The sequence below is a fragment of the Pinus tabuliformis genome, chromosome 3_2 (genome assembly GCF_031772625.1).
Source record: "Pinus tabuliformis cultivar Carrire ecotype Pingquan chromosome 3_2, CPIR1, whole genome shotgun sequence".
In the NCBI taxonomy this organism is placed as follows: Eukaryota; Viridiplantae; Streptophyta; class Pinopsida; order Pinales; family Pinaceae; genus Pinus; species Pinus tabuliformis.
Genome location: NC_142302.1, coordinates 361,798,219 through 361,822,231, shown reverse-complemented (window position 1 = coordinate 361,822,231; position 24,013 = coordinate 361,798,219).

Genomic DNA, 24,013 nt, shown 5'->3' with positions numbered 1-24,013 from the left:
CGAAGGGTATGGAAAATATTGGTAAACTCCAACATGTCTTGGTCCCTTCCTTGCCGTAGCATGGTCCACTTTATGTATTGATCCTCATAGCTTCCGACAGGGTAGTACTGCTCCTTGATGGTAGCCCAAAATGAATTCCAAGTGGGTGTGGCTGAAAAAAATGAGGTCGTACTTTCATCCTTCTACTCGTAGTAGGTTTCCCATCAGTCCTTGACATGGGGGCCGGCTTTGAGAAGAGCGAAAGTAGTCTTTTCTCGGCTGGAAAAATCATGAACAAAAAAATACCCTTCTAGTAGATTTAACCATTTATCTACGGCATCTACATCTATTTGTCCCTCATATATGGGAATTTCAAAATTAACTTGTACCTTAAAGGGTGTGGTACTTCCAGATTAGCTACTGGACGTAGATGTGTCGCCCCAGGGTAGCCACTGAAGGATCTGCACAAAGTTGTCCATCATCATGTTCCTTTGTCGCTCGAGGGCCTCTTCGAGCAATATTTTGATAGGATCTCCTGCCCTCTCATATTTCTTTTCATCCACCATGGGAGGCTGTTGGGATTTGTGAGGCTGGTCTCGCAAAGGTTCGACCAGTTCAAGCCCTAACTCCTTATATCCCGACCTCATTGGGGACATGCAAAGAAAGACAGAGAAAGAGCGGACTACTCTGATACCACTGATCCGGATTTAAACAGGAACGAAACCAATTACAGATATAACTATACATATAGGAATGTAGCAGAAATAATACTTCATTTCATTACTGTAAAATACTGAAATATGCTTACAAATAGAAATGGAAATAAACTAGCTAGGGCGATGGTAGCTTATCTCTGAGAAGAGATGTGGTGGCTACATGCATCTGAACTGTCTTACAATGAGGCTCGAAGGCCTATTTATTGTTGAGAAACAATGGAAAACCCTAAACATCCAAAAACCTAACCCTAGGAGATGAAGCGCCAAACTATGGGCCCCGTTTTGGGTAAATTGGTACATCAACTTCTCGGGGTCGTAACTTTGGCATGCAATCTCTGTTTGACGCACGTAATACCTCATTAGAACATCTATCTGAGGACTACAACTTTTGGATGAGAAACATCGGTCCACGGACCCATGTAGCTCCCATTTTTCACAAAAAAAAAACGTCGTTTAGGGCCTCAAAACGGCTTTGAAAGTTCAGGACCCGAAAAACTACTAAAAATAATAAATTGTGCTACAATTAAGGAAACTGAAAACTGAAAGAAACAATGGTGGAGGTCCAAGTGGAATTGGTGGGCGGCCACCAATATCCACCTGTATCACTCTATTGCAGCCTCCATCCTCATAGGCATCAATCCCCCTGTTGCAACATAATTCGCAAAGGCTGGACAGTGATCCTTGTCATGCCCCTGACCTTTGCATTTCAGGCACCAGACTTCTTCACGCGCCTCTGGCCGAGCTATTCTATCTTTCTTCAGGCTTTGCATTTTGAGGCAAAGGTTCTACAACTGCACGTGAATCTGCTAAACCCCCAGATTAGCATCTTGCATTGGTATCTCGTGTAATCTCATCACGATTTCCAGAGCTTCCGCCTAGGTCTCGATCTTCTATTATGATAGTACAACCCTTAAGTGATGCAGGAGCAAGGCCACAAACCATTCATGGTGCTGCTCATCAGTCAAATTCATGTTGGCTTCATGGATCATACACTTCAATATTTGATCCAAATCCCAGGGCATCTCTCCAGGCTTCATCATGATCTCCTTGAATCCCATAATGGATTACGCTTGAGACTAAGACATCAAAATTGGATATACTAAATTACATATTTAGCGCAGTTTGGCTATCTTCCAACGCGGACGTTGGCTTATTAGTACTGTACTTAATGTACCATGTTAGTGCGCGGTCCTACAAAGTACTAACCAATGTTTCTTTCTTCATTTGATCATCTATGATACCCTGAGCTTCCCATACAGCCTTTGCAACGAACCAAAACAGGTCTGAATCTTCATTTCCTACGCCCTTGAACACAGGTAGCTTTACAGAGTTTGCCATGTTGAACAATGGTGGAGGTGGCGGCGGTGTGGGTGAAGGGGTAAGCGGTGGAGGTGAGGATGGAGGTGGTGTGGATGGATGAGATGAGGATGGAGGCGGTGTGGATGGATGAGATGAGGATGGAGGTGGTGTGGATGGATGAGATGAGGATGGAGGCGGTGTGGATGGATGAGATGAGGATGGAGGTGGTGTAGGTATTCATGGGAACCCTTTTCTTATCAACTGAATAGCGCTCAGTAGAGAAGACTGTGCTGCTCCTTCGTCGTCACTCAAAGGAGGCTCAATCAGTGGGCTATATTTAGGACCTTTTCTTCCTCCGTCCATGAAATTCCTTCCACTTCGTGTAGCCCCAAACATCAAGGTAAATGCATGACCCTATTTTCACACAAGAGGATCTTAATCCAAGTATTTAACGATTTCAAATACTTTCCTTGCGGCCCCTTGAAGAAGCGGTGCTCTGCTTCATTGTAAATAACCGAAGTATCAACCGCGAACTCTATCGCATACCCTCTTATGATATGGTCGAGTCAATGATCGACAATGCGCACGATCTTATCTTCAGAGGCTTCCAATTTCTGCACTAACTCCGAGGTCGAGACGATCGGACCATCAAGCCTCCACCTCCCTTGGTCGTATACCAACTTCATGATCCACTTGTATAATTCAACTAGGAAGGAATAGAAGAATATTTAATGTATCTCTATCTACAGATATCTGTCCAACCACTATTCTTTCGTCAATCATGGATTCCTGTTTTCTTGCACCGCGAATTCATGGATCTTTCTATCCAACCAGTCTTCAATCTCCTTCTTAGTTGGATTTCAATGATGCGACATCACACATCTCATTATGCAGATCCCGGTCCCACCACCGGAACCATTTGTTGGCTTGATCGGCCCTAACCCAGGTTTAGCATTAGTCATCCAAGTAAATCCCTACACTACTATCCCTTTCGACATCAGCCCACAGAGCGTGGACTAAAGTCTCACCTGAAGTAGTATGGGGGGATGCAGGAACCAAGTTTCTGCACCTTGAGATGGTTGTGATGTTGATTTTACACTTTAACTCTACCTTCGCACAGATTAATAAGCCTTTAGGGCTTATCGATGTACTTCTTTATTAGTCTTTCAGAACCTCCACAAAGATCTGTGATCGTCCTTCGCGTAACCCTAACAAGCAATCTTGGCACTTACATGCCTATGTAACTACTTTGTTGTATAGTTTCCCGAATTATCTTAAGTGTTCACCAATTCTATCATGCAATTAAGATTGTCTTTGTGTAAACATATATCTCTACTTGCGTTCATATAACAGAGGAAAACATATATATTCGTGCATCAAATTAGCAATAAAACATAAACCCAGTGCTTAACATAACATAATCGCATGCAATTGATAGAAGTAAAATGCACAGTAATTTCAGAATACTTCTCTTTATTAATGGTTCATATTTTCCAGTACAGACTCTAACTGCCCTACGCACACAGTTGCAGGGGTCCGCGCACTTAGCTGCAGACTTCTACCCTAGGCCTCTGCGCACTCAGCTGCAAAGCCTCTTTCCTATGCTAAGACTCTCGCTCTTAGCTCTTCACAGACTCATCAATGACTCTATCTATGAACTGAACTATCTTAGACTCCTCTAAGACCTCCTTTTTATACAATCCCATGGTCCGCGAACCAAGGGCAGATCTCATCAAGCCGACACAACCTATCTAAACTAAGGGTAGAAACCCTTTTTGACTCTTGATATCTTCGCACTCCGCGACCACAAAATGTGGAGACTTTACATTCCTTTATACAAAATTCGGGCTTTCTGCCCCAAAACTTGGGCTTTTAACCCCAAAATTGACCCCAGGGGACCCGTTCCCAACAAAGGGTAAGCTATTAGGATTCATTCTTTCCAAAGAAGGTACCACTATTGATCCTAATAGAGTTAATCCATTTTTGAAATTGCCTTACCTCTCAACAAGAAATTAATGTAATCCTTTTTAGGACAAATTAATTTTGTAAAGTGTTTTGACCTAGATTTCTCTCAAATTGTCATGCCTTTACAAAATATGATCAGGAAAAATGCAACTTACAAATGGGGTACAAAAGAAAGAAATGTTTTTCACTCAATCAAGTAAGTCATAGCTCAAGATCCTTCTCTATCTTCACCTCATTACTCAAAAGAATTTATTCTATATACTTTCACTTCTGATCATTCATATGCATTTGTGTTAACACAAAAGAATGATGAAGGAGTAGAAACCCCTATCATATTAAACATCTCAAAATTACTAGGGGCATAACTGAACTATTCAGAAGTTGAAAAATATGCCTTTGCAGTCTTTAAGTCTATCAAACATTTCATACAAACGTGATCATGACATTCCCAGCAGTAAGAAAATTACTAGCCCATAAATTGCTTGGAGAAAAAAGGGAAAATTGGGTCACAGCTTTGCGAGAATATGACTTAGAAATTAGACTAGCTAAGATCATGCAGGGGTCTGGTTGCTGGCTCAAATTAGATTTCATCAGAAGACATCCCAGGTGAAAATAAATAAGTACAAGAGGTATGCCTAATAAACTCATATTCTCAATATGCAGACCTCGTTTTTTATCTAACTCAAAGGTATGCACTTGTTGAATTAGAACATAAGAAGAAAATATCCTTGAGATTGAAATAAAACTAGTATCATCTTGTGAATGGTATATATTTTCATAGAAATTATGAATATTTTTTGCTTAGGTTCCTTGAGAAATTTGATGTTGATGAGGTTTTGCAAGAAATGCACGATGAACGAGCTAGTGGACACTATGGAGGAGACACAATTGCACACAAAATCCATGTTGGACACTATCGGCCAACTTTGTTTAAAGACACTCACACTTATGTTAGGAAGTGCAAAATCTCCCAAACAATTTCAAGGAAAGAGAGCAAGGTTTCATTACCACTACAACCAGTAAACATTGAATAACCTTTTGAACAATGGGGACTAGACATCATAGTTGAGATCGCTCCCAAATCCTCTAAGAAACACAAGTATATTCCCATAAACATGGACTACTTCACAAAATGGGTGGATTCCATTCCTTTAAAAGTGGTCAACTGAAAACAAGTAATTGATTTCAATGATCAAAATATCATTACTAGGTTTGGTCTCCCAAGTGCTTTAATGTTTGATAATGCCTCTTTTTTGGTAATTTATTAACTAAATTTTCACTAAAAAGTGGTTTTAAAATTAGATATTCTTCCAATTATTACCCTTAAGGTAATGGATTAGTGGAGTCAACCAACATATTATCTTAAGGATTATTAAAAGAACTATAGACGACAAACCAAGAAATTGGCATAAGGCCCTAATTTTTTCATTTTGGGCTAATGGAATAACCTATAAAGCATCATTAGGTGCCTTGCCCTACTTCCTGGTTTATGGAAAAAAGTATTCCTTCCCCCAAATGTTGTTTTTCCTTCCATAGCCTTAGTGCATTCAATTGAAGTACAACCTTGCTCAACCCTGCAACAGAGAATATCCCAAATATTTAAGCGATAGGAAGATAGGGAAAAAGAAAATCAAACCTATGCCAGGCATTAGAAAACTGTGAAAATTTGGTTTGATTCTAGTTCAGTTGGCAACAAAGTTTTCAATGAATTGGTATTGAAATGGGACAAAACCCATGAAGAAAAGGGAAAACATAATAAATTTCAGAGATTGTGGCTAGGCTCATTTCATATTGTAGAACAAATCGATCCATAAACCTTTATTTTGCAAGATATTCGAGGAAGAAAAGAAACAATTGTTGTAAATGGGTTGATCCTTAAAAATTACTTTTCGTGAAGTTATTATGACTTTTGTAAATATGTAAATAACCATATGTACAATCTGGCATGTTTCACTAGTTTATCCTTTCATGATTAGTTTTACTTTCTTACCTTCCTTTTGTAGCCTTAGTATTGCAAGTTGAATGTTATTGTTTTGGTCTTTGTGATTGAGCTATCTGTAATTATTTACTATTTATATACAAATTTTCATATTTAAGGGAAAACACCATTAAGATGATATTATTATGCTTTTGTTCAGGTTTCCTAAACAATAGAATCCCTGAGTTTAGTTCATTGTGGTTTTGTTGTCATTATTTTTTGAACTATTTTTAACCCTGGGATCACAAAAGAAAAATGTTGTTATCAATGGTTTCCTCAAATTAATCAGTTTTTGATATACAAAGTTAATCAAGTAAAGATTAGCAATTTCAAAATTTTTACACCATCCCATCTCTTAAGGAATGGATTTGCCTCCCCATCCATTAATTAAATATTTTTAGAGTGTATTTGAAAAGTATATTAATTAATTGGAAGATATGAAGTCTCATCATGAACCGACCTACCATGATCATGGGTTCTAATAGTAGTGACATTGAGATAGTTGGTCACCAAGCTAGGGAAATGGCTTGTACCCATATGACTATAAGACGAGATCTCATCACGAGCTGCCTTGTTTACTCCTGTTAGGTCTTGTGAATGGCACTGTCAACATCTAGTCAGCAATCCAGGAGAATGGTTTTCAATTAACTTAAATTGTGCAAAGCATAAATGTGTAAAAAATAATTGCTCTAAAAATATTTCTAATGGATGGGATATTGGTATTTCTAGGGCTAAAAGGTAACTTTTTCGAGGCTATGTATCCCTACTGGCGACAGTGGCTCTACCTATGGCATTGAAGTTTAATTTTAACGTTAAACTTTTTTTATTACTTTGTATTCTCAATGCTGATTGTCAACAAGATTTATTGTTGTTAAAGCATACTTTGCTATCACTATACACCTTATGGGGAAAATCCTTATAAGTTCATAAATAATGATCATTTTTCTTGGTTTTATGTATCAGGGAAACTTTTGATGGGAGATTTGAATTTTATCATTTTTATATCATCTAATCTCTATTTATTTATTTCTTTTATAAATTTTGTACTGTTACAAAGATAATTGTTTCGCCCAATACATTTCCAATTGTTATAGCAAACAACATCTCCTCGTTAATTTTTTGGTCATAATAATAATGGAGACCCTTTTATTTTTCTAACTGTGTATTCTTAAACTTTAAAAAGAACTTCACACTTCAATTAGGCATTTAAATAATAAAATGTGCTTCTAAAAGAACCATCGCAACCTCAACTAATGTCACAAAACCTTTGAAAAGAGTGCAATTTTTTTTTTAAGTTACTTGGGCGCCCTAGTACCCGAAACCCCAGAAACCCGCAACACCTTAAACTTTAATTCTAAAACTTTCTGGGCACACATATTTTCGAGCTCCACATCATCACTTCTCTCAAATAGCATGCACAAAAAGTGAGACCATTGCTCCCGCTCACTTAATAATATTTCTCTTCGAGTATTGAGCCTCACTTCCACCACTCTACTCTAATAGCATGTTAGCCTGGAAGTCTGTAACATTTTAGAAATTCAATTTACAAAACATTACGAACATTTGGGTTTCACGTCATCATTATACGCACATAGGTGCATGGCCCACACTCTCAACTAATACATGTTTTTGCTTTATTTATGGTAAGAGGTCTCTCTCTGCTCGAATGGCTCACCTACCTAAAAGCTTGTAGCAATTCCCAAATTCTAGTTAATAGAGACTTACAAGCATTCGGGCTTCTGGGTACTCCTCTCTCCTATCTATGCATCCCACACCTCATTTTCCCATAACAATATTTCATTTTATTACGAGATTTTTCCCTTCTGGGCTATTAGATCATTCTTACTCCTATATTGCCTTGATGCTCGAAACCCTGGAAAATTTATTTAATTCTAATTATGAATGTTTACAGAACTCGAATCTCAAGTTATGATGTGACATCCTTCACGTGCTTCCCCGCTTATTTCTTGTCCAATCAATTAAACACTTACATTATGACATTCGCTGGCACATTTGTGATTGAAAATTAGTTTATTTAATGGGTTAAACCATCAATTTACAATGTAGTTTTATTGTTTCTCGTAATTTATTTTCTCTTCTGATTTCCTCTTCTCTACACATAGGCAAGCTCTAATATCTCTTGCCAAGGCGAGGTCCAAAAAGAAAGCACTTGTGTCACATCCCTCTGGCCCATACAAAGAAATAGTAGACAATAAGCTTCTAGGTGCAGGTTTATTCTTAGATACAGTTTTTACCAAAAATGCAAGTAATTCATTCATGGGAAAACATACACAAATATTTTGAGGATGAAGAGCCTCGGGTTACAGTGATGATACTTGTAGTGGACGATGAAATTCCTACCTCAAAGACAACCCCTCAAGATACAACAAATACTTTCATACACAGAATTGCAAAAAGGCCCCAACGTATGCCTTATATAGATATGGTTAGATGGGTAGTGGATAATGTTAACATTACAGGTGAAAGTTCCATACACATAAGGGTACAATGATTCCTTCATTTTCAGCAAAACACCTTCAAGTTATGTATCATTTGTCGGAACCATAATGCACTTTTGACAAATAGTATGTGCATGATTTTATTAAAAACCATGGAGAACCCATTGATTCCATAAGTGATTGGAGGAAAGACCCAAATAAACACAAAGTCGAGGAGGACAATAAGTATTCAATAGCCTCACTTGCTACTCATTTTAGTGATATTTCTGCCATGCTATGCAGATGGTATGCCTATCCCAATGTTTTTGAATTTCCTAATACTTGGGTTTCTTTAATTGATGGGGCATCTGAGGGTTATATTTTTTATTGGGCCACCCTATTGTCTAATAACTTAGCTAAAAATATTATGGCTTTCTGCACCTCCTGAAATTTTTCTAAAAATAAAATACATTTGTTTTAGATGTCTACTTAGATTATGGAATATCTTTGTTTTTCCTTGGATTTCCCAGCCATGGGATGGAAATGGACCCCTTTTGATCCTCTTCCAATTCATATTTATCATAATTTGTTTGGGAGTCCAATTATTTTGATCATTTTTATGAAATTTTCCACTGAGTCATCATACCTATCTATGAAATAGTATTTGAAGCCAAGCCTCCGAGAATGTCCCCGAAAGCCATGGATAACCTTAAGAAGATTTGGTGAGGAATTGTTTAAGTGTATCAAAGTTTTGGGAAGCTATGCAGCACCTCATGTACTACCCCTCTACATTTCTGACAAACTACTATGCAGATAAGTCGCCTTTCAAACAGTTAGTCATGGAATAAATAAGGCACTAAAAGACAATAATAAAAGGGTTTGGACTCAGTTTCCTTGGATAATTATGGTCATGCAGAGAAAGAGGTGAAACCTATAGAGTTCCTAAAATTGGCCATCATCCCTTTTAAATCCTATGACCCTAGCAGAGTAGAAAAACAAGTTTTCTTAGCCTCTGACGTAAGAAGGTATCATCACAAGGAACTTAATTTTGATGATTTCTTTGTTGAAACCTCCTCGTATAATACAATCTTGAATAGTGTGGATGAAACATTGTGAGTGAAGGAGTGAGGTCATTTTTTTCCTTCAAAAATTCAGTATTGGCTCCTCTACCTATGGATTTATTGCAGCTCCCCTTAAAAAAATGTGCCTCTTTGAAGGACACAAGGTTTATACTCAGCAAGAGGTTTCCTCTCAATTGCAATAAATACGAACCACGAGTTCTTCAACCCCTAAAGAAAGGGTTCATATAGTGGACTTAAATATGGAAAAGGTTTGGAAAGAATTTGATCAAATCATAAAAACATCCAAAGCAAGGGGCACAAGAAAATGTGATCCTAGGATGAAAGACTGCTTCTCAATAGCAAAATCTGAGTAATCTCAGTACTATGCAAAAGTCCCTGCTAGAGTAGATAGTATCTAAGAAGACACCAGTGGCCACTCATCCTTAGGTAGATATTATTCCTAAAAATCCTACCTCTAAAATTTTCTTAAACATTGAAGAGATTCCTCTTATGGACATATTTTATAGCCCAATGCATAACGGTGTGGTAAAGACAGGCAGAAACAAGAGGAAATTGGATGAATCCTAGGTTCTAGTCTTAGGAAAATCCTATCAAGTTGCTCCTCCTAAGGTCCTTTGGAAAGGATATTTTGCTGCCCTTGCTTATGAACTTAGGAAATTAACCCTATTTACATGTGCATATGCCTCTACAACTATGGACAAGGCTATAGAAGTACAGGAATTGATGAAAGAAAAAAATAAGAGAATAGCCACAATGGAACAGGTATTTCTGAAAAGGAAATATTGAGATCGCAATGGCAGTCAGAGTTGAATCTGAAGAATATCAAATTTGCAGAATTGTAGAAGCAATTTAATGCACTTCAAATTTAAAAGTAAGAAGAAATAAAGTTAAAATATGGGAAGTTCAAGGATTCACAACAGAAGTTGGAGCAATTGTAGGTTGGGATCCCTCACCTAGTCAAATTCAAACACGAGGCCTATGCGCTTAATACCCTACTCCAAAAACTACAACAACCTTTTGTCAAAAGTTGAGCTTGATTCAAATACAATGTAAGTTGGGAGACACATTAATAAAGGAGCTAGTTGACGTGGACTATGATGAGACCAAACAAAACCTTAACAAGCTACTGAGATGGAAAATTAGTGTAGAGGAAAAGAAATTTGATTTTCCCAATGTTGATGAAATGTAGAAATACATTATCTTCAAAAGCTAGAAATCCAGAATTCATTTGGTAAAAAAATTAACCAATGGTGCATGTGAGTTTTCAAATGCCATAATGGAATCCTTAATGATTCATTACTTGAATTTAATTAGATATTCAGCCGTCTAGTGGACTCGCTGCTAGATGTGGAAAGATTACAAAAGAATTGGCCAGGGGAAATATTTGAATTTGTTAAAACAATTGACCAATTAACAAAGGTCAATATTGAACTTAATTGGAAATTCTTGATCAATTCTCATAGTATTTTTTTGGTCCTGAAAGCACTTACCAATTCATCCATGCAAATGTTTCCACCTTTGAAGGAATTCATCTTCAACTGCTAGGTGCACATCAAGTCTCGATCCCCTCCAGAGTTGGCACCACTTATAGAAATCCAAAGGACATGGCGGCAAAATATTGGTTCAACTTCAACTAATTGATGGTTGTTGTAATCATTTACTATTTATGATGTCTTAGTTCTATTTTAGTTAAGTGTTTTTAGGGGGATTAGTTTCACTCATTTATTGTAAAGAAAGCTATGAATCTCCCTCTCGAACTCATAGTTAATGGTTCTGACTTTTGAAGAAAAAACAAAGATTTAGTTGCACTTTTGTACTCAAATTTTACTTTAATATTACTTGAACCATCTTCAATTCTAGTATGAATAGATTGTCAACATATCGGGTACTTCTATCAGCTCTATGTACTATCTATTTTTAAAGTTAATGTTTAAATTTTGTTCATGTATATGTTCTTATTAATTCAAACATAATCACTTTTGATGTATGGGAATTAATTCATTTAAAACACAGTGAACAACGAAAGTGTTTTTCATATGTGGTGATCTTAACGTTAATTTTATTAACTATTTAATTGATTTTAAGAACATTAATTTGTGAGAATGTTTATTGTCATGAAACAACATTATCTTCTAGCACATATGATTTGATCTACCTGGGTAAAGTAAATAGATTATATTTGTTAAGTTTATATTAGTTGTTATATTAGTTTATTAGTTAATATTTTATCAATTATCATCACTGCCCATTTCTTCTCCCTCCATAATTCATTTTTACGGTTAACTGGACCTAAAATACCTGTCAGAACCACCATCCCAAATGGAAAAGAGTCTAATTTGGGGTTCTAACCAAGTGGATTCCAAAATGTTGATGCGGACAATTTTGAACCTCAACAGATTGTTGCAAATCTAACCCCCTTAAAGGAAAAATATCCTCAATGTTTATGTAATTAGAAAGAAAACGAACAAAATTGGGCTTTATAATGACAACTCTTACATCTGGTCAATCATTAAACAAAAATGGGTATAGTACCCATATTTCATCTATCATCTTCTAGGTTGCTTCATCAGGTCCAAAGTGCTTCCATTGTACATTGACCTAATCTATCACTCAATTTTGGAGTGTGGTCTACCTCAAGTCTAGGATGCACAATGGTTTTGGTTGGAACTCTACCTTAGGTTTCACTTGTATCATAGACCAATCAACAATATGATTAGTTTCATGTGCATACATCTTAAACAACGAATTGTTAAAGACATTATGTGCTTTCACTATGGGTGGTAAGGCTAATATATAAGCTACCGACCCACTCTTTCCAAAATTCGAAATGGTCCACAAAATCTAGGTGCCAACCTAGTAGAAAATCCCACTTTCAGTGAGCTCTTCCTTGGTCTCTTGAAGAGGTATTCATGCTCTCACACTTATAATTCTTTGTGCATTCTTTGATGATATGTATAACTCAAATTCAAGCTTCTATGATCCATATTTTGATTTGAAAACAATTTCGGAAGAAATCACATTGGTAGATTAAGAAGGAAATAATATTATTAATTAGCTGAAAAAAAGAGAAAAAAATTAATTAAATTGGTTATACACTAAATTAAAATGTATAATCAAAATTGATTTAATTTTAATTGTTTATTATTGTATTACTTTTTTAGTTAATAGTTATTCAAAAATAATAATAATAATAATAATAATTAATTAATATTTCGTCCCTTTTTCCCATCCAGTCAAAAATAGTCATTTTTCCCCATAGCTGTTAGAAGGTCTTAACTCCCTATTTAACTTACCGCTATGATCTGATTTTTCATCTTGTCCTGATGATGAACCACATTGGTTGGTTCGAAACGCGTCCGCCTAAATCTACCAATGTGATTTCTTTTGAAATTGTTTTCAAATCAAAATATGCATAACTCTTTTGCTTGTCCTGGGCAACTTATAATTTCTACCTAATCTCGCTTACTTCTTGCTCCATTTATTTCAGCATGCTAGGTCCAAGAACCACTTTGTTCACTGGGTCATCCCAACTAATGGGGGTGTTACATGTTTTGAAATATAATTCCTTAAAACAACTCATCTTCAGTGAATCCCGATACATGTTATTGTATGTGAACGACACTAATGGTAGGAATTCTGCCCACTTATTTGGTTGATGCATGAGCATGTCCTCTACAATTATGTTCATTATTTCTATTTGACCATATGTCTAAGGATGAGATATGTTACCAAAAGCTAGTTGGGTTCCAAAACTAGCAAATAATGCCTTATAAAAATTGGAAATGAACTTGGCATCCCGATCTAAGATAAATTTCTTAAGTACACCATGCATTTTGAATATTTCCTTCATGAATATTTGAGCTACATCAATGGAAATGTGGGTGGACTTGATAACTATGAAGTGAGCTTCCTTACTGAACTTGTCCACTACCACCATAATGATATCATGTTTGGTTTTTTTTATAATCTCATAATTAATTCCATAGATATGACCTCCTAGTTCCACTTAGGAATTGGGATAGGCTATAGCAATCCTACTAGGTGCCTGCAATCTACTTTGACTTTTGGCATTCCAGACACTTGACCATGTGTTTAACAACTTCCTCCTTTAATCCTTACCAATAATACCTTTTCTTTATTATTGCTATCATTTTTTGATAAACATCATGACTTGAGTAAGGTCTCTTATGAAACTCATCCATTATGAGATTCCTTAGGTTAGCTACATAAGGAACATACTTTCCATCTTTGAACAACAATATACAATCATTAGTGAGCTTGTAGCTCTTTCTCATTGGACATTTTGGCTCCTTCCGCAAACATTACTTCACATGCAAGTAATTCTCATCATGTAGCAATGCCTCTTTGATCCTTTATTTGACATCAATTTTACAAGTGATCATGGCCACCATGTGGACCACTTGCAAACTTCTACTACGTGCATTTGCTGCCTTGTTTTCCTTTCCTTTAATGTGCTTTATCTCAAAATTAATTTGTTGATCAAATCTAACCATCTGGCTTGTCTAGCATTTATCTTGGGCTAGCCAAACAAGTATCTCATCCCTCCATGGTTTGACATCAACACAAATTTTCTCCAAGAAAATAGTACCTCCAAATTTTCAATGCATGCATTATTGTTGCAATCTCCAAGCCATGAGTGATATAGTTCTTCTCATGTTCATTTAATTTCCTCAACTTGTAACAAATCGCATGTCCTCCTTGCATCATGAATCCTCCTAGTCCTTCCTTAGAAGCTTCTGTAGAAACCAAAAATTCCTTCTCTAGATCTGTTATTCTCTAAATAAGTACACATGTGAGTAATTTCTTACGTTGCTCAAAACTAGTTTCACATTCTGATGTCCATTGAAATTTGAATCCTTTCCTTTGTAAGGTTGTGATTGAATGTAAAATCTCAAAAAAATCTAAATGAACTATTGGTAATATCTAGCCAATCCCATGAAGGACCTAGCCTCTGTGAAATTTTGGGGGGTGGGCCACTCCATTATAGCTTTGATATTTTTAGGATCTACAGCCACTCCATTTGAGATAACATGCCTTAAGTATTGAACTTGTGTTTGAATGAATTCACATTTGTTGACTTTGGCATACAACTTATGCTCCCTCGATAATTACAACATTTCTTTTAAATGATCTTCATGCTTCTCTTTGGTCTTCAAGTAAACCAATATGTCATCCTCAAAAACCAATACTAATTTGTCCAAAAATGGGCCGAGGACATTGTTCATTAGGCACATACATGTGGTTGGTGCATTTGTGATCCCAAATGGTGCCACCATAAACTGATAGTGTCCATATCTCGTCTTGAAGATTATCTTATGGATGTCTTTATCCTTAATTTGGACCTGATGATAGTTAGATATTAAACCTATTTTAGAAAACACCATAAACCTTCGCAATTCACCGAACAAGTCATTGGTTCAAGGTAATGGATACTTGTTCTCCGTAGTAGCTTTATTTAGTTACCAGTAAAGAATTCACAACCACAACATGTCATCATTCTTATTTGCAAACACTAGGGTGACACATTGGGTTTAATGTACCCATTATCTAGCATTTCTTTTAGTTGCATCTACAAATCCGCTAGTTCTAGTGTACGCATATGATAGGGAGGTTTCGAGGTTGGAACTAATCTTAGAATGAATTAAATGGAAAAATTGATGTCCCTCCTTGGTGGCAATCTTGGTATTTATTCTCGAAATACATCATTGAACTGCTTCAACGCTAGGTGAATTTCCATTACAGCCACACTGTTATTTGACTCGTTGGTTACTTGAATGACCTACAAGGCACCTCATTTATTCCTGCATCTTTTCACTTGAAGCATTAAGATTTTTATGACCATGACAAGATTTCTTATCCCATGTAGTGTGTGATGTAGTGTCACTTTCTCACCCTTGTCATTAAGGCACTATAATGACTTGTTGTAGCAACCAATTTTGGTTTTATAGGCCGGTAGCCAATCCATACCTATTTGAATGTCATACAAGTTTGTTAATGACTAAAATTAACCATATTCAACATTAAAGAAACTTAGAAATCACTCAATCAAGGCCCCAATTAGACCTTTTCCGTTCGGTGTGGTGATTTTGACTGGTTATGGGCCCAGTTGCCTCAACCTAAATCTAAACTAAACTAAATGCCTAATCTAATAACTAAACTACCTAAATTTAACTGTTGTCTTCATATGATAATACTTGTTGGTATCAATAGATAAGAAGAAAATACTCGCCTTCTTGTAGCTACTTGAAAGAGGTAGTCTTTGGGTTGACTAAAATGTGGGTTTAGCCAAGCCACTGGGAAAGTTTGCTCCTACGCAAAGAAACTTTTGCTTGAAATTAACTAAAACTAAATTTAAATGTAACCTAACTAAAATGCAGAAAAATAAACATAAACTCTCCTAACTTACAAAATAGAAAGTAGTTTCTACTCATTTCATGCTCTGTTTCGAGAATTATTAGAAATAATTAAGAATGGGTTATTAATTAAGGAAATAGTTCCAATAATTGAATAATTCCTAAACCAAATGCATATTAGCAAAAATTAGAGAAAATGGTTACCAAATATTTGCTAAAGTATATGATCATATTTAGATGTTTTAGGATTAATATGAAGTTACAAAAATAGTTCTAATAACCTATAATTTATTAGCTCATTACATGCTCTGTTGGGAGAATTATTAGAAATAATTAAGGAAATAGTTCCCATAATTGAATAATTCCTAAACCAAATACATATTAGCAAAAATTAGAGAAAATGGTTACCAAATATTTGCTAAAGCACATGATCATATTTAGATGTTTCAGGATTAATATCAAGTTACAAAAATAGTTCTAATAACCTATAATTTATTAGCTTATTTCATGCTTTGTTTGGAGAATTATTAGAAATAATTAATTAAGGAAATAGTTCCCATAATTGAATAATTCATAAACCAAATGCATATTAGCAAAAATTAGAGAAAATAGTTACCAAATATTTGCTAAAGTACTTGATCATATTTAGAGAAACATGTGACAGATTTACAAAACAAGTAAATATTTCATATAAATAGAAATCTACATAAATAACATTAGTACCAAAATATACAAACATTAGCATAATCTGACAATAACAAAAGTATATAATCATATTCAAACAAATAACAATTCTTGAATTTAAATACAATCATAAACCTCTAAATCTCGTGATGTGTCCTTTAATATATATCACAAAAAATCCTCAAAACAATGTTCTCCGGACTTCAAGCTCTATCAACCCAGGATGGATCTATAGTAGTGTCGAATCTGCCTTAGCAGTAAGATCTAATCTCAGAAAGAAAGTCCCCTATTCAAATCTATGCCTAAATCTAATTTTACAGAAAAATTACTGTGTTACAGTAGTGTACAAAGTTCCCCCTTCCTAAAATTTTCCCAAAAGCCTTTTATAATGTCTCTTTCATAATACACGAATATTTCACCTCATAGAAATTTGTTCAACTAACTTTAGAAAATGTCGACTCCTAGAAATTTGTTCAACTAACTTTAGAAAATGTCAGCTCCCGTCTGTTCAACCGTCGCTATTGAAAATCATCCCAAGAAAGAATTCCTTTGCATTCAATTAACCAAATTACGGGTTTTTTAATTAAATCAGTTTCTTCCGCAATAAAAGAGTTCTTTTTGGGAGTCGTATACTACGGAATTGAGGAATGGTCTAATCGATTAAAAGCGGTCGAAACTTTGGTAAAAACATTTTTAAAAAATGATAAAAATATTTCAAAAAAATTATAGAGGCCGTGTTTAAATAATGTTTTTGATGGTAGAAATAGATTTAGTACCATTAAAAAATTTTAGGGCACCTAGAATTATGAAATTTAACAGCTTTTATTTGGATTTCAGCACCATTAAAAACTTTTAAAGCACCTAAAATTATGAAATTTAACAGCTTTTAATCGGATTTACAAAAATCCCTGCTAAATTTTTTCAAAATTTCCATAACTTTCTAAGCAAAAACAAATATAAACTTTATACTACAAGACTTTAAACTCTCAAACAAAACTTCTCCACCCAAATTCGTTGTTACAAATTTCTTATTTGTTACCATTACCAACAAAGCTTCTGTAGAAGTTTCTTGATCAGATATGGTGCCTGTACTATCGAATATTATTTCAGTTCCAATCTCCAACCTGCTTTGATTCATCATCTTGATATTGCTTGAACTCCCACAAAGTTTTCTCCTTTTTAATTGGATTTTATAAACAGAAAGAGGTCAATTTGTCAGCTCTCTTTCGGAGTTGAGGTTAATGTGAATCCTCATGGGATTGTTGTCTCGTTCCATTCAACTACTACCTGCAACAACAAATATAAACCATATTAAGTGCTTTTGCATTTAAAGTATAACAATTAACAACTCATTCTAAAGTAACCATTTGACCAAGAAGCTAGAGTGGTCCAGATAATGAGAAAAGAGTAAAGTTGAAACCATCCTTCTTCTTTTGCATTTTTTTAAACTTTATTTTATCCGAAGATTCCTGAATAGTGCAATAGTTTCTTTGGTAATGAAAGCACAACCATCTACTACTGGGTATTTTACAAAGGTTCCAATGAATGAGTTCGCAGGGTTTTTTATATTTTTTTAATTTAGGTTTTTTGGGATTTTTTTGTGTTGGAATTTGGCAGAAAAATTGAAGTTAAATCTTGATTTGTGTTATTTAAACTAGTTTTTTTGACAGTATGTATGGATTCAACATCAAGATTGTGCAGTGATTACCCACCAAACTTGTGATTTCAATAAATTCCTGCAAAATTTTAGAAAAATGAAACTAAGAACACCTAAAAAAGACTTCCAAAAATCTTACTAGAAACAATTTTTTTAGTGATAATATAATTCTGTGTAAAGATCAACCTCTCCATTCAAAAAAAACATCTTACTAAAAACAAATAGTTTTTTTTATTGGGTCAGAATATAATTCTGTGTAGAGGTCCACCTCTCTATTTAAAAATAAAATAAAATTAGTGGTGTCCGGATGAAAGCAGATAGTTTTTACCTTGATACCCAGGATTATCACAACATCCCAAACAATTTTAAGTTGAGGATGTTCGTTAAATTTGGGTGGACTCCTCAAATTTGATTTAGCACATCTTTTACAAATGGATCAAAAGGGTTTAATATTTTGGAAATTTTATGACTTTGATTTAGCCTTGATTTCATGGAACCTTTAAGTTCTGAATCATAACACAATATATTACCAGTAAACCTTTGCTAATAAAAATTCACTTGTAAATAGATGGCTATGAAACGGTTGTAACGAGTTAAGCCATAAAATGTATGAACATGTGAAATCGAAGTCCTTTACATTACGTTAATATAATCATATGTTATATATCAATATAACATTATTTTATATAATAATAATATAGCGCTACATTATTTATGAATTATATATTTTTAAGATTTACAAGAGATTAAGACCATTCGTGAAATGATGGTGAAATTATAACATATTTATATAATGTTTATTTATATGTTTTTTTCCATATATAATAATATTAGGAATATAATATATAATACAATATGGTTTTATATATATAGTAAAATACAATATGATTTTTATCTATATATAGAGTAATGATTATAAGTTTATATACATAATTATTATTTACAATAAATTATATATAAATATATAACATATAATATTTATAATACGTAATATATAGATATATATAGTAACTTGATAAGTTTGATATTAATATATATGTATATGTTTTCCCTCATAGAGAGGATATTGAAATGTTGACATGAGAGTATTAGGTAGCATGATGATAGGTGTATGTGTCAAGTGTACCACAAATTCATCAAAAATAGTCAAAATAGTTTAGATTTTTGAGAGACTATAGCTTTCAATCTAAAGGTTAGAATGAAGCAAATCTTGTGTCATTGGAAAGCTTTGAGAGAGGCGGAAACAATGAAGATATCAATAAGTGAAGTCCAAATTCTACTCAATCAAGACAATCAAAGAGATATTTGCAAAATTTATATGAAACCCCTCTAATTTTTGGAAAAAAATTATGGGGGTTGTTGATGCCTCAACAAATCCCACTAGTAAAAGGTTTAGAGTAGCTAAAGTAGACATGTTGCTTATCATTCCATAAGCAACATTCCACCATGTTTTCCACCCACCTTTTTCTTTTCGTAGCTAGCTAAACCAACTGTGATTTCTTATGGGTTCTCTTTTGCAAGGCACATTTCTCTACAACCTTTGTGCAAATATAGATGAAATTAGAACTTCAGTCAATTTAGATTGAAACAGGTTGGTTAACGGCCATACCTTCCATCTTGATTACTGAAGCTTGATGGCCTTCCTTCCTGTAGCTTAATGCAGCATAAATTTGTGGTATATTTTGAGCCACATCATTCATTGTTGTTGTTTCTTACACATTGCACAGTTTTGTGCCCTATTGTCGTTGTTGAGGACAATATCTCCAAAGATGGTTCTCTCCCCATGTCAGACACTATAAGGTCCCTTTCCAGAATCACTCTACCCCTTCTCTTTGGTATTAGTGGAATTTTGTTGATACTCATTATTACGAGGAGTGGTGAATTTCACATTCCTCCATCCTTGCATATCTCTTGGAGATTTCAAACCTTTTCCTTTGAATTTGGTCTTATCTCTCTTTTTCTAGTCTTTTTAGAACTCAACTTTGTGTTAGGACTACTCATAGCAATAATTGGCCTTTCAAATAGTGTCTTATAATGCTAGAGACTCATCAAACTCAATCTTCTCTCAATAAGCTTGTGGTAACCCAGTGAGCTACATGTTACAAGAAAATTTAACTTATAGTGATAAGCTACTTTATCCCAGTATACTTTTCCCAGATTCTACCTAGAAGATGTGTGTGTGAGGAAGTGATACAAATGCAAACAAGTAATCCCAAAAATGCACTAGAAATAAAAAAGAGAGAGTGAAAGGATTACCTCCTGTCATGAGAAGTGGACTCTGTGTTGTAGGGATCCCTCTTGGGGAAGATATCCCACAGATGTTGGCTCCTATTTTTTCCTTATAACTCACACACAAAGAGAACAACCAATTCCTATTTTCCTGCAATAACAATATCAGTGCACATATATGAAATCCAAGTCAAAACATACATAATAGGGAGAGACATGTGAATGAAATGAAATGGGGGGGAACTTTTATTACTTTTGCATCAATCTAGAATGAAGTACATAGATGAACTTATGTAGCTCCTACCTTTGGCCTCCCTCCTAAAAGTATGCTCACTAGAATTTGTACTTGCTAGCATAATTTTATCTTAGAGTTATTTTGACATAAATTCAACAACATTCTTTTTCCTCCTTTGTGACTAGTGGATATCTCTTATTTTATAGATTTCCTTGGTGATTAGCCACATTCAACCTAGACATCTTCTTGATCGTATCATAAGTTATCATTAAACATGACCAAATCAATCATGACCTGATAAAACTTGACCAAATCAAGTCCATCCTTCTAGAAATTATGTTATGTAATTGATCTCTATGGCTAAAGGGATTTCCTAGGCTTATGTTTCACCCATTACACTGGCAAAGGGTGTTGACAAGCCTGTTGTTTCACTTATTACACTACATAAGAGCATTGAACCCTCAAAAAAATACTTTCTTGGATTCTTTCACTGGCATATTTTGACCCTTCGAATTGGCGAGGGTTGTATCTTTATCTTAGACCCTAGGGGTGGATTTTTGAGCTATAATGGATGCCCCCTAATGTATGAGGTTAGAAGGTAATATAATGATCAGAATACATTGCAGTAAGTAGACAAGTGAGTGAGGTAGAGAGAGAAATTGCAGACAAGAGACCTACAAAGACTCAAAAGTATAGTCATATACATAAAAAAGTACATCCTTGAGGTAGGCATACCCATACTTGGTACTAAGAGAATAGAGCATGGTGGCCCATACAACATATCTTAGAATGATGGCATCAAGGACTAATCAGATACAATGTAGATCTTTGGCACAATAGTTATCAGTAGCCTGGACACTAATGTGAGTGCCCCCAAAGATGGCCCTCAAGGTACATAAGATATTCTCTGATCGCATCTTGAGGGATGAAATGAGATGGAATGATGGTAGCCTCATCTGCTAAGGTCTTTGACACTTCTTGATGGTATGAATCTACTACATGTGAATGAATAAGTTGATGTGGAGCATGCAGGGAGACAATTTGATTACCAAGCATTGGGGTATCCCCCTAACTAACACAACAGAGATCACCGATAATGAAAATGGTTCCCAAGGTACTTGGCAGAGTCTATAGAGTGTGAATGAATGAGATGAAGTTGAGCACTCTACAAAATTAGTCAACATGGGATCATGACCAAAACTCAATGCGAACTGTGAGGAATCATTCCACTGATGACTGCAAGCTCTGAGGTATTATATTGTTTATATATCTACATCCCAAATAAGGTGTTGAAGTAGACACGAAGAGATTTTTTAAAAGAGGGCTTGGATGTATTCCCTGTCATCGACATGAAACTAACACCAAGATAAGTCCTCCAATGATATCAAATGAAGAAGTGATGTAAAACTGACATAAAAGGTATTTAATGATATGTTCATATGGCGAACTCTTGAATAATACATCCCTTGCACATAAAACAACATGTCACAATAGTGAACTTGGAAACATAGACTGAAAAATACCAACAGACACGATGGTGACACAAGAGGAATTGATCCAAATTGGATCATTATATTTTTTTTCATCAATCTTGATGCATCTGGAGAGGAAAAAGTGGAGGAATCAGGTCAAGGGACCATTTTTACTGACAGGACCAAGTTTGGCAAAACGAGGTCTAAAACCTTCCAAGAGAATTTTTAGGCATAGAATTACATTTTTTGGGGGTAAAACTTTGTTTATTTACTGTGCACCATTTCATGTTATTCTACACACATACATCTTTCCAACTGCACAAGAAGCGCATCAATCCAAGTTCGTATGCAAAAGTTATGCCACTCAAAAGTTGACCTTCCTGTTTTCACACTTATAGTTCAGGAGGATGCCACGTTAGCCCCCATTATTCATGGAAAATGGGCTAACCACATGATTATGATGTAAAAGACTCTAGAAGAGTCTATATTATAACTCTAGTTAAGAGTTGATGTAGTCAAATTTAACCACTAGTAGGCTACCGGGTTGTGTTATAACTTGGCAACTAGGAGGAAGAGGCATTCCATTCTTTCAAGAGAATTTTTTTCCATAGATGAGAAAAGATAACTAGTAGAGTTAGGAGGTAGAGCACATAGAGAGTATTTGTGCACTGTATCAGCCCACGGGCCTTAGCCATTACTTCTTTATACATGCATCCATATTTCCAGATAGAGAAAGAGAGTGAAGCAACATCACCTTCCAGCTGGGTTTTCTCCCGAAAGGGTTTCCCAGAGAGCATATCTTGTGTCTTGTGTGTGTGTGAGGTTATTTTATCATTCTCTACTTTTCTACATAATTTCCATTAACGTGCATGTACTAATTATAGTTAAATCTACAAATCTTAAAGTTTAATAAAACTGTAATAGTGTATAATCTTAGATTTTTAATATAATATTATCATATTTATTTTGATGAACTATCTAGTGGAATATCCATGGAAGATTATGGATAATTTGGTATCAAAGAAATTTTCTTTAGGTATTTTGTGAAGATTACAAGGATCTAGATCAGTGGGGCTGTAAATCGTAAAACCATAATCATTGTCGATGAATCTGTAAATGATCATCATGATCTTGCAGAGATGAGATTTACGCAGTTGGAACAATAAGTCGTAGATATCAACCACAATGTAAGACTCCTCATGGAAGCCTTGAATAGCAAGATGGGGATATTTTGAGAACATGGGAGTTTGAATGCAGAGGAAAAATCAGAATGGGGATCAAAAGATCAGGGAGAAATGAAGAACCAGTAGAAGAAAGGACTTGAAAGAGATCAAATCAATTCGAGTATTGTGAACCAATAATAGTCCCTGTTTAAAATGGAAGCAAAAGTCGATATTAATCCATACCATGGCGATATCGATGCTCTAATGCTGAATCATTGGTTGCAGCAACTGGAAGTTTATTTCGATGTCCATAAGATCAAAAAAGGGGAAAAGATAGCATTCATGCAGCTAAAATTAGAGGGTCGTGCACTAACTTGGTGGGAGAGCCACACGAAAACCCTGAGGTTGGAAAGAGAACCTCGAGTGACTACGTGGGAGGATTTCAAAACCATCATTAAGTCATAGTTTTATCCCATTGGTTACATGGAGGACTAGTGGATTTGGCAGCATTACGTCAGGAAAAAATTGTGCCAAAGTGTGCAAGAGTACACCATGAAATTCAGGAATATGGCTATAATGTTGGGTATCTCTTCAAAGAACCCAGATTTATTCCTCAAGTATTTAGGGATTTTTCACCACCATCTGCGTAAGCAAGTGATGTTGTTCAAGCTCAAATCATTGGATGAGGCTTATGTACAGGCACAGTACCTGGAGAACATAGGCTTGAAGAGAGTGCAATCAA